The following is a 13,600-nucleotide window of genomic DNA, read 5'->3' as shown; positions in this document are numbered from 1 at the left end:
GTAACGCAGAATTTCCATTGTTTTTTTTCAGGTTACAAATTGAGATTCTGACAGAAATTTTCCGAGTAAAATGTAATACAGCCACTTCCATGCATGAAGATAACAATTTTAAACGGACAGGAAAATAAATACATTCAAAGATTTGAAGAGAAATACGCAAATATAGGCGCCGGCGTGGCTGTGTGGTAAGAAGCTTGTTTCCTCACCACATGGTTCCGGGTTCATTCCCACTGCGTAGCGCTGTGAGTAAATGTCTTCTACTATAGCCTCGGCCCGACCAAAACCTTGCAAGTGGATTTGGTAGGCGGAAACTGAAAGAAGCCCGATGTATATATATTTATATGCGTATGTGTGTGTCTTTGTGTCTGTGTTTGTCCCTCACCAGCGCTTGACAACCGGTGCGGGTGTGTTTACATCTCCGTCACTCAGCGATTCGGCAGAACAGACCGATAAATTAAATACTAGGCTTAAAAAAAAAAAAAAACAAGTACTGGGGTCAAATCGTTCGGCTAAAATTCTCCAATGCGGTGCCCCAGCATGACCGCAGTCTAATGACTGCAACAAATAAAAGATTGAAGACAGAAGACAATCCTTTCTACTCAAGGCCCAGGGTCTGAAATTTTAAGGGGAAGATATGTTTCAACACACCAATTCACAGCAAGAATCTTACAAATCAAATCCAAAATATTGCATACTTATGAATTTGTAAAACTGATCAACCCCTTATTGTTCCAAGTACTGCACGTTCTCTCAGTCTTTTATAAACTCGCCAATCGTCCCGAGAAGTTCCATAGTCCTGTTCTAAAGTATTTCAGATGGGAACATCTTTATCACAGAAGAGAACAGTAACACATTGCTGCTTAAATTTACTGGTCAAGAGGTAAGGGCCTGGTTGGAAACTAACGTTGCTTCCAGCGCCATCACCACCACTACCACGACTGCAATGACCACCACCGCTGCCACCGCCGCCACCACCTTCACCAGCACCACCTGCACCAGCACCGCCACCACTGCCACCGCCGCCGCCACCACCACCACCACCACCGCCACAACAACAATAACAGCGTCACAACTGTCCCACCAGCAGAAATATGTAACGAGAGAACTGCAACAATGATGGATGGCGTGTAAAGTGATGCTTAGAGGACATTGTTACAGAGAGAGAGAGAGAGAAAGAGAGAGAGAGAGAGAGAGAGAGAGAGAGAGAGAGAGAGAAAGAGAGGGAAAGAGGGGAAAGTATGTGAGTCAAATGTTTTACCAGGTCGAAGTTGAAAGACTCTCTGAAGTGTCTCTTGTTTTTGGTTTCAGTTTATCACTCCTTCCCCACCTCCTGACAGCCCCCCCACCACCACTTAATCACTCCTCTGCCTCTTACGCCCAATCCTATCACTTTAACCCACCACCACCACCACCACCGCCGCCGCCGCTGCCGCCGCCACCATTTTATCAGGCTATCTCTTACTTTCCACTCATTCCGCATTTTAACCTTTCCATTCACTCTCTCCCTCATTCACTCTTTCCTTCATTCACTCTTTCCCTCATTCACTCTCTCCTTCATTCACTCTTTCCCTCATTCACTCTTTCCTTCATTCACTCTTTCCCTCATTCACTCTTTCCCTCATTCACTCTTTCCCTCATTCACTCTTTCCCTCATTCACTCTCTCCTTCATTCACTCTTTCCCTCATTCACTCTTTCCCTCATTCACTCCTTCCCTCATTCACTCTCTCCTTCATTCACTCTTTCCCTCATTCACTCTTTCCCTCATTCACTCTTTCCCTCATTCACTCTTTCCCTCATTCACTCTCTCCTGCATTCACTCTTTCCCTCATTCACTCTTTCCCTCATTCACTCTGTCCCTCATTCACTCTTTCCCTCATTCACTCTTTCCCTCATTCACTCTTTCCTTCATTCACTCTTTCCCTCATTCACTCTTTCCCTCATTCACTCTTTCCTTCATTCACTCTTTCCCTCATTCACTCTTTCCCTCATTCACTCTTTCCCTCATTCACTCTTTCCCTCATTCACTCTTTCCTTCATTCACTCTTTCCCTCATTCACTCTTTCCCTCATTCACTCTTTCCCTCATTCACTCTCTCCTTCATTCACTCTTTCCCTCATTCACTCTTTCCCTCATTCACTCTTTCCCTCATTCACTCTTTCCTTCATTCACTCTTTCCCTCATTCACTCTCTCCTTCATTCACTCTTTCCCTCATTCACTCTTTCCCTCATTCACTCTTTCCCTCATTCACTCTCTCCTTCATTCACTCTTTCCCTCATTCACTCTTTCCCTCATTCACTCTTTCCCTCATTCACTCCTTCCTTCATTCACTCTTTCCCTCATTCACTCTTTCCCTCATTCACTCTCTCCTTCATTCACTCTTTCCCTCATTCACTCTTTCCCTCATTCACTCTTTCCTTCATTCACTCTTTCCTTCATTCACTCTTTCCCTCATTCACTCTCTCCTTCATTCACTCTTTCCCTCATTCACTCTCTCCTTCATTCACTCTTTCCCTCATTCACTCTTTCCCTCATTCACTCTTTCCCTCATTCACTCTTTCCTTCATTCACTCTTTCCCTCATTCACTCTTTCCCTCATTCACTCTCTCCTTCATTCACTCTTTCCCTCATTCACTCTTTCCCTCATTCACTCTTTCCCTCATTCACTCTTTCCTTCATTCACTCTTTCCCTCATTCACTCTCTCCTTCATTCACTCTTTCCCTCATTCACTCTTTCCCTCATTCACTCTTTCCCTCATTCACTCTCTCCTTCATTCACTCTTTCCCTCATTCACTCTTTCCCTCATTCACTCTTTCCCTCATTCACTCTTTCCTTCATTCACTCTTTCCCTCATTCACTCTTTCCCTCATTCACTCTCTCCTTCATTCACTCTTTCCCTCATTCACTCTTTCCCTCATTCACTCTTTCCCTCATTCACTCTTTCCTTCATTCACTCTTTCCCTCATTCACTCTCTCCTTCATTCACTCTTTCCCTCATTCACTCTTTCCCTCATTCACTCTTTCCCTCATTCACTCTCTCCTTCATTCACTCTTTCCCTCATTCACTCTTTCCCTCATTCACTCTTTCCCTCATTCACTCTTTCCCTCATTCACTCTCTCCTTCATTCACTCTTTCCCTCATTCACTCTTTCCCTCATTCACTCTTTCCCCCATTCACTCTTTCCCTCATTCACTATTTCCCTCATTCACTCTCTCCTTCATTCACTCTTTCCCTCATTCACTCTTTCCCTCATTCACTCTTTCCCTCATTCACTCTCTCCTTCATTCACTCTTTCCCTCATTCACTCTTTCCTTCATTCACTCTTTCCCTCATTCACTCTCTCCTTCATTCACTCTTTCCTTCATTCACTCTTTCCCTCATTCACTCTTTCCTTCATTCACTCTTTCCCTCATTCACTCTTTCCCTCATTCACTCTTTCCTTCATTCACTCTTTCCCTCATTCACTCTCTCCTTCATTCACTCTTTCCCTCATTCACTCTTTCCTTCATTCACTCTTTCCCTCATTCACTCTTTCCTTCATTCACTCTTTCCTCATTCACTCTCTCCTTCATTCACTCTTTCCTTCATTCACTCTTTCCCTCATTCACTCTTTCCCTCATTCACTCTTTCCCTCATTCACTCTCTCCTTCATTCACTCTTTCCCTCATTCACTCTCTCCTTCATTCACTCTTTCCCTCATTCACTCTTTCCCTCATTCACTCTTTCCTTCATTCACTCTTTCCCTCATTCACTCTCTCCTTCATTCACTCTTTCCCTCATTCACTCTTTCCCTCATTCACTCTTTCCCTGATTCACTCTCTCCTTCATTCACTCTTTCCCTCATTCACCCTTTCCCTCATTCACTCTTTCCCTCATTCACTCTTTCCCTCATTCACTCTTTCCTTCATTCACTCTTTCCCTCATTCACTCTTTCCCTCATTCACTCTCTCCTTCATTCACTCTTTCCCTCATTCACTCTTTCCTTCATTCACTCTTTCCCTCATTCACTCTCTCCTTCATTCACTCTTTCCTTCATTCACTCTTTCCCTCATTCACTCTTTCCCTCATTCACTCTTTCCCTCATTCACTCTCTCCTTCATTCACTCTTTCCCTCATTCACTCTTTCCTTCATTCACTCTTTCCCTCATTCACTCTCTCCTTCATTCACTCTTTCCTTCATTCACTCTTTCCCTCATTCACTCTTTCCCTCATTCACTCTTTCCCTCATTCACTCTTTCCGTCATTCACTCTTTCTCTCATTCACTCTTTCCTTCATTCAATTCTATTCGTTGATCCGCTTATACTTCACTCCTCATCCTACTTCTCTCACGCATTACCTTATCACGACCTCTTCACCCCCAACCCGCTCTCTGTCTCTGTCTCTATCTCTATCTTTATCTCTATTTCTCTTTCTCTTGATCTCTGTTTTAGTATAGTATGTGGAGGCGCAGTGGCCCAGTGGTTAGGGCAGCGCACTCGCAGTCGTAGGATCGCGGTTTCGATTCTCAGCCCGGGCATTGTGAGTGTTTATTGAGCAGAAACACCTAAAGCTCCACGAGGCTCCGGCAGTACTCTTTCATCACAACTTTCTTTCACTCTTACTTCCTGTTTCTGTTGTGCCTGTAATTCAAAGGGTCAGCCTTGTCACGCTGTGACGCGCTGAATCTCCCCGAGAACTACGTTAAGGGTACATGTGTCTGTGGAGTGCTCAGCCACTTGCACGTTAATTTCTCGAGCAGGCTGTTCCGTTGATCGGATCAACTGGAACCCTCGTCGTCGTAACCGACGGAGTGTCACGAGTGTAGTGTGGTGTAACGCGGTCTAGTGGAGTGCGCTGTAATGTAATGTAGTGTACCGCGTTATAGTACAGTGCATTGTAGTGTTAATGTTACTATGTGTGTGTGTGTGTGTGTGTGTGTGTGTGTGTGTGTGTATGTGTGTGCTGTCTTTCTTTCATTCTCTTCAATGTGTTTCGCTTATCACTTCATTATTCCTCCAAAATGCGCAATCCTTCTTAATCTAGATTTTTCCTCTTACACTTTATCACTTTTACTTATATCAACCATCTCTACTCTTTCTGTCTGTCTATGGAAAAGAAAGGCAGAACGATATATATGTGTGTGTGTGTGTGTGTGTGTGCGTGTGTGTGTGTGTGTGTGTGTGTGCGTGTGTGTGTGTGTGTGTGTGCGTGTGTGTGTGTGTGTGTGTGTGTGTGTGTGTGTGTGTGTGTGTGTGTGTGTGTGTGTGTGTGTGATTCTGTTTTTCTTTTCCATACATTTTTGCTTTTCATACACAGAACTTCGCCCTTCTCACTCACTCATTCTCTTTATCTATATATCTTCCATACATTTCATCACTCCCACATGAATAAACCAACACACACACACACACACACACACACACACACGCACGCTTTAAACCGATTTCTGTCGGTTTCGCTGATGAGTTTTGGAGCTATTTGTAACTCTTTTCTACTCTAGGCACAAGTTCCGAAATTTTGGGGGATGGAGGCCAGTCGATTAGATGCCCCCTCCCCAGTATGCAAATGGTACTTAATCTATCGACCCCGAAAGGATGAAAGGAAAAGTCGATCTCGGTGGAATTTGAACTGAGATCGTGTGCTAACGTTTCTTATTTCTTTATTGCCTACAAGGGGCTAAACATAGAGGGGACAAACAAGGACAGACAAAGGGATTAAGTGGATAACATCGACCCCGGCTTGCTAACGTTTCTGCCAGTTCGCCGCCTTAGTAGAAAAGAATATCACTACTCAATGGTTAAGGAGTCCGTTTCACATGACGCAATTCCAGGTTCAATTCCACTGCCCTTCACCTTGGGCAGTTGTCTTCTACTGTAGTCCCGGCGTAATCAATACCTTGTCAGGGAATTCGGTGGAAGGAAACTGCAGGAATCGAATATGGATATATCATATAGCATGCACGTCACTAAATAATAACGATAGACAGTCAGAGAAAGGCTCTCGTTTCATGCAAGTGTTTGTCGCTATAATCCAATGACGTACAAACGTCTCTATCTGATGACCTCGTTTGCCGTTCCATCAAGTGGAAGCCCTATGACGATGGAAGTATGGCGACGTGTGCAGACGTAACAAGTCGGAAGCGCGTAGTTAGTTACAGCTTTGGTTTGTCACCTGTGCTTTAAACCTTGCAGGTCTGCAACGGCACTGAATAGTCATCTGAGAGGTCATGAACGGAAAACCAGAGATGCCATTGACAACTGGGAAGCCGTAGGAGACAGTAATTATCAGTGAAGATAGGGCAAACATCATGCATGTAATGTTCGTTTCGGTTTTTAATTATAGGAAGCCTTTCTATAAGGGCGGATCTGGTTTCTGCTAAATATACAACGCTTAAATACACACGCACACACACATACATACATACATACATACATACATATATATATATATATATATATATATATATATATATATATATATATATGAATATATATATATATATTTATATTTATAGATATATATATATATATATATATATATATATATATATGTGTATATGTATATATATATATATATATATATATATATATATATATATATATATATATATATATATGTATATGTATATATGTATATGTATATATATATACATATATATGCATATATATATATATATACATATATATACACACGTATATATATTTATTCATTTATTTATATGTATGTATGTATGTATACATATAAATGTATATTATGCGCACGAATGTTTGTGTGTGTGTATGTATATCATATCTTTCGGTTTTTCTTTCTTTCTCTTCCCTCCCTCCCTCTCTCTCTCTCTCTCTCTCTCTCTCTCTCTCTCTCTCTCTCTCTCACTGAACATACACACGCTTGCGCGCGCACTTTCCGTTTCTCCCCATCTCTCCCCAGAAGTGTGACACTTTAGAACTACCTAGAAATTTATTGGAACCAGGTGAACAGAATAAGGGTGTTAGGATTCCCAGATTCCTTCTAACGCAGGGAGTAGCTCCTTTTTCGGTTAGGTTTCTGTGACGTGAGTGTTTAATTATAAATAAATTTCTACTTAGATATCGTAATAAAATTTTGCGAATTTGGCACAAAACCATACATTTCTCAAGAGAGGTGACTTTACCGGAGGAAACGACCCAGTATATAACTGGTAAGCATTTTGTTGTAGCTCTCGTTAGCTGTTTAGTTCCCATGTTAGTCCTGAGAAAATAAACAAACCTATGATCAATAGAAATAGTGTTCATAACTGAGGACGCGAAAGAACACAGAAACGCATGTGTCCTATGACCCAAATGAAGCCATTGCCAGTCCAGAGTGTTTATACATATGTCGTCTGAGAGGAGAATTTTCTTCGGAGACCGTTTCTGCAGTGAAAGGTCTCTCCACGTCCGAGTGCACTCGAACATGTTAGATATGACTTTACACACACACACACACACACACACACACTCACACACATATATGTATATATACAGTACCGAATATTTTGTCCCGTACTTGTCTCTCATTATGTTTACGTTTTTTTCACTCATTGGTGATGTCTATATTTATTTATCTATGATCGAACGCCACGCAGCCTTGTCCACACTAAGTTTTTACTTATATATATATTTATATTTATATATATATCCTGCTATTCTTTTATTTGTTTCAGTCATTTGACTGCGGCCATGCTGCAGCACCGCCGTTAGTCGAACAAATCGATCCCAGGACTTTATTCTTTTTAAGCCTAGTACTTATTCCATCGGATCTCTTTTGCCGAACCGCTAGCTTACGGGGACGTAAACGCACTAGCATCGGTTGTTAAGCGATGGTGAGGCGGGGGGACACAGACAAACATTTATACACACGCACACACACGTACACACACCATACACATGTATACATATATTTATATATACGACGGGCTTCTTTCAGTTTCCGTTTACCAAATCCACTCCTAAGGCTTTGGTCGGACTGAACCCAGAACCATGTGGCTGGTAAGTAAGCTACTTACTACACAGCCACTCCTGCGCCTATATGTATATGTGTATATATATATATATATATATATATATATATATATATATATATATATATATATATAAACACACGCACACATATATACACACGAGAGGTTATTTCGTGCTAATAACAATCATGTTAGACGTCTGACCTTAAACTTTGATCAAAGTAAATAAAAATATATCTTCATATAGTGTATTTTTTATATGATAAATTGTTTATCCATTTATTTATTCATCCATTTATTATTGAGGGAATCGTCTTCATCACGACGACGACGACAACCACCACCACCACCACCACCACCACCACCATCACCATCACCACCATCACCACCACCACCACCACCGGAATATATTCCGTCTGAGCCACTTAGTGGTGAAAAGTGAAGTTAACTCAAGACCTTCACTGGCTACTATGCAGGAAGTTTGGATACGGGATAACGAGTGCTTGGTACAAGCATGCAACAGAAATGGTAATGGACGAAAACGGGAAGGTAAAGATCCTCTAGGACTTTGACTTCCAGACAGACAAGGAGTTAGAACACCGAAAACCGGATAGAGTAATCTTTAGGAAGGACAAACAAGAGTGCTTAATATTTGACGTTGCAGCGCCAGGAGATCAGCGTATTATCATGAAAGAAAGAGGAAAGGTTTTAAGAATATGGAGACCTCAGAATTGGTCAAGATGCGGAAGCTATGAGAGTTAAACATAAAGGCTGTCCCTGTTGTCATCGGAGCATATTAGTTTCAGTGATGCAGACAACACAACGGAGACATCAAATCACTGAACGCGAATGTCCGAAGCGGAGAAGAATCTATTGGCGATCCCCTTCGATGTATGCAGAAACTAAGCAGGGATTTCGAAAAGCAGAATATTTCCATAGCTGCCCTTGCGCGGACGGTGTGAAGAGATTAATCAGTAAATCAACTGTGCACTAGATAGATAGTCTTAAATAATTTGAAAATCAAGGTAAGTCGGTTTTTATAAAATTAATTGATATACAATTTAGCTCGCATTTGTAAACAATTACAACTAACTATAAGCAATTAGTCGCTCTGTGGAAAGAAGATAAAACTTCTTTCTCTGATGAAGGTACATAAAAACTTGAAACTAGCTGGTTTCATCCCGTCGGAGAGGGAAACTCCCTTGTGTATAAAATGTATTTATTTTATATAATCCGCGCGTGTGTGGGTGTGTATGTATGTATAAATGTATGTATGTATATTATCTCCCCTTCTTCCTAGCTTTCCTGTCTAACTACCTTTGTCCAGCCAGTCGCCATGATTGACCGCTAACTCCCAAAAGCTTTTTATTCTCTCTGTTTATTTCCACGTGTTCCCTTGTGTTGAAGAGCGTAGGCTCGAAACGTAAAAAACTTTCTCGTCTTCCTGTTTCAACTATATATATATATATATATATATATATATATATATATATATATATATATATATAGAGAGAGAGAGAGAGAGAGAGAGAGAGAGAGAGGGAGAGAAATAGATAGATAAATAGATATAAGTATCTATATGTATATATAAGTATATATATATATGAGCATACATCTATGTAAATGTTGTGTGTGTGCTTGGCGGGTGGGGGAGACTATTTATCCTGACATGTTGATTATATGTGTCTGTGTCTCTATCCAAGAAGCCAGCTCACCTATTGCTATGTGATACCATCTATTGCACGCGTGTACGCGTGCGTGTCTGCGAGTATGTGTTTGTGTGTGGGTGTGCATAGTTTTTGAATTTTCTATTTCCGGATATTTCTATTTGGATAACTTTCCCCAGATGTTGTCTGCTGGAAAATACAAACATCTATCAAGAGACACTTTCTTATTTAGTTCAGTTTCTCTTTGCAAAAGTAATGATAATAATAATAATAATAATAATAATAATAATAATAATAATAATAATAATGATAATAATAATAATAATAATATTCTTTAATTCATTTGCCACAAAGAGATCCAAAGAAGAATATTACAAAAATGAAATACACAAAGACAAGTGATGATACATACAGACACACACACATTCATATATATATATATATATATATATATATATATATATATATATATATATATATATATATATACATATATATATATATATATTCATACGCACACACACACACACACACACACACACACACACACACGAGTGAGTGGACGAACGAAAAAAAATTCACTGATTATATTTAGTTGGAGTTACAATTTGACTCAGTTTCATCTGGCCCACAGTTTCGTTGGCGCGCAGAACGCGTCCATCTCGTCAGATACAGGGAGAAGAGTGACATATTTGAAACAAATTTAAGATGGCTACTGAGTGCGAAGCGTAGTTACGTCAAGTGACGTGGTATTGACGCTGTGAAAACGACACCAGTTATTTCCTTATTTTTATCTTTTTCAAGCCCACATGTTCTAACAGGATGTTGGTGGCACTTTGGCGGCATGTTGCAGCATATTGTAAACAGCTGACATTAGTCCCATGTATTGGTTACAGCACGTAGTCGAGTGGCATGTTGGTGTGAGTACGTAGCTCAGTTGTCCTTTAGTCGTTAATAGATTAGTGGCAACAAACCTTACTTGGGATTAACCGAATTTTATGATATTGGGTTACAATTGAAGTTGGACGGCCAGCATGGTCAATACGACGATCACACGCTACACACTTTCCTTCCAAGCACTGCTGTAAATAGCGGAAGTGAGCTAGAACATTAGAATTTAGTGCGCATGCACAGCACAGTCCAGAATCAATCTATTCCAAGCGGCTTCGCTATGCGTGCTTTAGCTTTGTTACTATGGCAACAGTCCAGATACTTATTGATCAGACTGCGTATATATATATATATATATATATATATATATAAGGCATTTTTTAGCCCTGGGCTATAGCAAAAGATCATGGATTTAATCCCTCTCAGTAACAGCCTCTATGCTACATCCTCTCTGGCTCCATTTCCCGATACCACAACAGTGTCTGCTCCTTTACAGTAACAGGTTGTATACCACCTACGATCAAGCTCCCTCTCGATCTCAAACGTACCTACCAGCTTCCCTTCTATTCGCCATACAAGATCGAATGAGTACTTTTACACAATCGTTACTACTACTACTACTACTACTACTTCGAAACTGCGGTAGTGTGCAACAATGATAACAGAAATGATATCAAGTTTCTGTCAGCAAGACATTAATATTGTTTAACGTTTAAGTTACACTAACGTAAAACAATATTAGTCTTGTTGGTTCAACAGAAAATAAAACAAGCAATAAACAACAACGACGACAACAACTACTACTACTACTACTACTACTACTACTACTACTACTACTACTACTACTACTACTACTATTGTCTCTCATTAATATATATGTGTATGTATGAATGTATACCTGCACGTATTCGTGTAAGTAATGTATGTATATATATGCATATATATATAGTGAGAATTTACAAAAAAAAAAAAAGACGAAGACGTGTGTGTAAACAACAAACAGATGTATTAGTTTAACGCTCGGGAAGTGAGAAAGTATTTTATGTTTCGAGCCTACGCTCTTCGACAGAAAGGAACACAGAAATATATATATATATATATATATATATATATATATATATATGAATAGACAGATAAATAGATAAATTTGTTTATATCTATATATATATTGTGATTGTTTGTGTGTGTGATTGTATGTGTGTATGGTTGCTACAAAGGACAAGCGCAGTAACAACAGCGATGCAGAATACTAAACTATATAAATGGAGAGAAAAAAATAATATAAGTGGACGAAAGTTTTCAACGTTTCATTGTCCTAATAATAGAGAATACAAACCCTAAATTTACACGCGCGCACGTACACACATGCATACACGTACTCATGGAGTCATACACACAGTTATGTGTGTGTGTGTGTGTGTGTGTGTGTGTGTAGAAACTTAGGTTCTGTGTATTGTATTTTTGCGAATACAGCCATCGCTCATGCACCTCCACGCAAGTACGTGTGGGTACCGTCAGATACACGCCCAAGCACACACGCATAAATACAGGCGCACAAAATCTCTAACAATGCCACGAGGCTACACACACGCACAAATAGACACACATATCACTAAGAGAAATTAGGTGGGCGTATTGTCGATTGAATCTACAAGCAATGTGATAATATTGTAATCGATCCCGTGGTGGGGGTGAAAGAATAGCAACAAGGTTGACCTCAGCGAGACATTGTAATTTATGTTGTATATTCATTCCCAGGAGATCAAACAGAGTCTAAACAATATACTATAGAAATATAGCAGTAACAAAAGATAGGCGGGAAAATCAGTTTTTATGTGGATTTGCGAAATAGAAAATAATGAAAATATCATAGAAAGACGATGATATAAAGAAAGATAAACTTCGACCCCGCTCGAAAAATCTCCCTTTCAGACAGAGAAGCTGAAACTGAATAATGACAACGTGGAAGAAAGAGAAATGGCTTCATTATACTACCCCGGTCTGGTACATCGAGAATTTCTTGGGCGAGAGGGTGGATTTGATTATACCAAGCGAAAATTGGAGAATTCCAGAGGAGAAATTACTTTCAGTTTGAATTTTTTTCTAAGAGTCGTCCTATACATCATTTGCGAACGCCACTTACTCTTTCTCTTTTACTCTACAAGTGACGGATATTTGTCCTCATCTTGTTTGTTAACACAACATTTCGGCTGACATACCCTCCAGCCTTCATCATGTGTCTTGGGGAAATTTCGAACCTGGGTTCTCATTCCTGGATAGATAGATAGATAGATAGATAGATAGATAGGTAGGTAGGTAGGTAGGTAGGTAGGTAGGTAGGTAGATGGATGGATAGATACATTTCTTTTATTAGCCACACAGGGCTCAACGAAGATGGGACAAATACAATGTAGAGCTTTTCTTTTTGGGAGGGGGAAAAAAAAAAAAGAAGTGGTGGTGTCGATCAAAAGGGATCGTAGGAAGGGAAAAAGGGGGAGTTCGATCAAAAGGGATCGAAAAAAAAAAAAAAGGTAGGTAGATAGATAGATAGATAGATAGATAGAGGGGTCATAGTTTATAAGCTGAGATGAGAAAGAGATATTCTAGTGTTAGAAGAGATAGAGGGTTAATACATCACGTCGATGCTCGTGTGGGTGCGATGTGTCAGTGAGCGAAGGTTTGCCTCGCAGTGCGTTGATCTTCTTTTTGGAGGCTGTCTAGAAAGTTAGTGTGCAACAGTTGAACAGTCCTGAGTACGTATGTAAAGCAGTACTCTGGGGTGTGACGTGCGTGTGTCTTTGTATCGAGTCAGCAGCTGTTGAAAACAGAACTGCTTCTGGCACAGGAAAGAAAGAAGGCCTGACCTTTGCAATGCAATTTTAGCTATGTTATAGATATGCGGTCGCCAAGAAACGTTATCAGAGCATTTATAAAGTTTGGATAGGGTTTTATAGTTCCAAGTGAGACATGAAGTGAATGCTAAGTAATCTTGTAGTCTAGCTGAATCGTAACTACACATGTAATAAAAAGGAAGACGAATAATAAACGAAACCGACAAAGAGATAAGGCTTGATAGAATT

The sequence above is a fragment of the Octopus bimaculoides genome, chromosome 10 (genome assembly GCF_046866305.1).
Source record: "Octopus bimaculoides isolate indiv1 chromosome 10, ASM4686630v1, whole genome shotgun sequence".
Classification (NCBI taxonomy): Eukaryota; Metazoa; Mollusca; class Cephalopoda; order Octopoda; family Octopodidae; genus Octopus; species Octopus bimaculoides.
The sequence above is the reverse complement of the archived record's forward strand: the minus strand, read 5'-3'. Positions refer to the sequence as shown.